Raw genomic sequence first — 2,854 nt, 5'->3', positions numbered from 1 at the left:
TTGGTTGAGTAGTTGGTTTCGTTTAGTTGGTTTGGTTATCCGATTCCTTGCAGTATTGGTTGGTTGTTTGATTAAATTGGTTATAGTGCGTTAGATTTGGTTGGTTAGTTGTTTTGGGTTCGTTGTTTGAATGGTTTATTGGTTGGCTGGTTGGTTAGTCAGTCCATCGGTCAGTTTAAGACTACTGTTCCTCAACATTTCCTCGCTAATCAACAACAGATCAATTGTCTACCATTTCCATTGATATTTTGTTTGTATTTGTTTCAGTTCCATTAGCTTCAAATTAGTAGAATTCTAGATACACCGCATTCAGATGTTCTTTTTCTTAGTCAGTGATATTAGGTGTGTCTTGTGTTTTGTTTTGTTTTTTTTTTTTTCATCGTTGTATTTAGTCCGTGGCGAAATACCTAAAGCTGTCTCCTAAGCGGATTCTCAATTCAGATCGGAGCTCTAAAGCGGCTACTAAATCGATCTCATTGGAACTGCATAGGCCATAGATTGTAAACAAAAATCTCAGTACAACATCAATGGTTCTTGCCTGTTTCGCAGTTCTTTCCCGTGAATCCTTTCTTGCAAGCACATGCGTAACTGTTTTCCTCGTACAGTGACACACACTTGCCATTGTTCTTACAAGGCCAACTGCTGCAAGGTGACTGCAAATACAATAAGTAGTTTTTTAGTCATTTTAGCCAGAGGTCGTTTTCTAAAATTTTAACCAATAATAATAATAATAATAATAATAATAATAATAATAATAATAATAATAATAATAATCTTACAAGAAATGATTTAGAAATACATGAAACAAGAAATATTAGTGATAGGAACCGACGTTTCGGTGCATCTTGCGCCATTATCAAGGTTACATAATTAATGATAAAAAAGCGGTTTGTAAAAAGGCTAAGTTGAAGCGAATTTGCATAACATAGTGGCAAGCTAATTACTTAAACACTTTAGCACGAAGAGAATCGGACTGCACATTCAATGTTGGTTTAAGCTCTTGAATATACATCATTTCATTAACAAGGCAGTCAAATTTGTTCATGCATTTCTTGATTACATTGAAGCGTGCTAAGAAACTGTTCGGAACAGCAGTGTTATGTTCTTTGTAGTAATGCTTGCAGATTGATGACGCCTTTTGACGGTGTCCCTCAACGCGCGTGTGAAGGTGGCCCTTTGTATACCCAACATAACCTGCATCACACAGGTCACACTTGAATAAATAAACAACACATTGCTGGGTTACAATGTTGGGCTTGGGCTCACGCAGGCTTAGATCTTGATTAAGCTTACGGCTAGTAAACACGGGTTGAATGGTCTTTCCCACCTTGCTGCTAAGATCTCTAAGTTGCCGTTTGACAGACACTGCAGCATCCTGATCTTTATAGGGGATAGCTATCCGGATGACGTCATCGGTATGCTGTTCAGACTGGTCCGCTGCGACTCTCGAGGTGATAAACTTGTTGATGACAGAATCAATAAGGTGATTCGGATACCTCAGCTTTCGGAAAGCTCCTCTCAAGCGTTCACACTCCTATGAGAAATGTGTCCAAGATGATGATAGCCGGTGCGCGCGATCAAGCATGGTGACGAGCAAACCCTGTTTGTAGCGGCTGTCCACATGGCTATGATAGTGCAGGAGAAGACCTGTGTTTGTCGGCTTAACGTAAACCTTTGTTTCAACACATGGTGCGCGATTTAGAAGCTGTAAGCCAAGGAAAGGGAGCATCCCATTTTCCTCTACCTCTATAGTGAAACTTACGGCGCTGTGGGCGTGATTCAAGGTATCCAGAAATGCTGTGGCTGTCGCCAGATCTGGCATCTTGACCAGAGTGTCATCCACGTAGCGGCGGTAAAAATCTGGGAGTTTTCCTTGACTTTTCAGGGACCCTTCAATAGAGCACATGAATACATTAGCCAAAAGGGGTCCAAGGGGAGACCCCATGGCTACTCCATCGGTCTGTTCGTAAAGGGCCCCACCGAACTGAAACAGCTGCCCCTTTGTAGCAACATGTAGAAGATCAATAAGATCAGTTCTGGTCAAGTTTAGGCCATAGGTGTCATTGAACCAGTTGTTCTCGAAAGCTTTGTGTGCCAGGATGTCAATTGTTTCGTCCAGGGGTACATTTGTGATGAGCGATGAGACGTCATAAGAGACCAAGATTTCTCCCGGGTTTATCTTAACTCCACAAATTTCATTTGTAAAGGCAAAGATATCAGTAATGGTATTTTCGTTTACAGACAGAGGCTTAAGCTTAGCATCAAGCCATTTAGCAAGGGCATAGTTGTAGGTGCCCGTAGCAGATAATATAGGACGCATTGCTAATTTCTTCTTGTGGGTCTTGGGCAGCCCGTACAAATGAGCCAATCTTGATCCAGTAGGTCGTACGGAGTCAGCAATCGCCGATGGTAAAATTCTGCGCACTGTTGACTCTACCAGTTTTTCTTTCTCTAAGAGGGGATGATAATACTTGGGTGGTCTTCCTTTACTTTTTGGTCTCTCTATGGGGACGGCACAGAATTTGCTTGTGTCATTGACAGAGGCATCCGATAACAAACGCAGGTATTCATGCTTATCCATCACAACTACACCTGACCCTTTGTCTGGTTTGGTTATCACGATGTCATCGCGCCTCTTTAGCTCTTCGATGGCTACTAAGAGTGCCTTAGGGGGACGCGGGCCTTTCCGTTCAATGTAGTTGAGAGCCACTTATCGAAATGTAGTAGCAGCCTGGCTGCTACTACACTTCGATCTGCTACATGTTGCTATTTGTTGCTACAAAGGGGCAGCTGTTTCAGTTCGATGGGGCCCTTTACGAACAGACCGATGGAGTAGCCATGGGGTCTTCCCTTG

General features: G+C 42.4%; 1 pseudogene; it reads right to left on the bottom strand.

Annotated features, from left to right (window-relative positions):
• Positions 1-916: 916 nt before the first annotated feature.
• LOC146485161 (uncharacterized) lies at positions 917-2,596 on the bottom strand (annotated as a pseudogene).
• Between the last annotated feature and the right edge of the window lie 258 nt (positions 2,597-2,854).

This window comes from Pavona decussata, unplaced genomic scaffold (genome assembly GCF_977016875.1).
Source record: "Pavona decussata unplaced genomic scaffold, jaPavDecu1.1 SCAFFOLD_27, whole genome shotgun sequence".
Taxonomy (NCBI): Eukaryota; Metazoa; Cnidaria; class Anthozoa; order Scleractinia; family Agariciidae; genus Pavona; species Pavona decussata.
The sequence above is the reverse complement of the archived record's forward strand: the minus strand, read 5'-3'. Positions and strand labels throughout refer to the sequence as shown.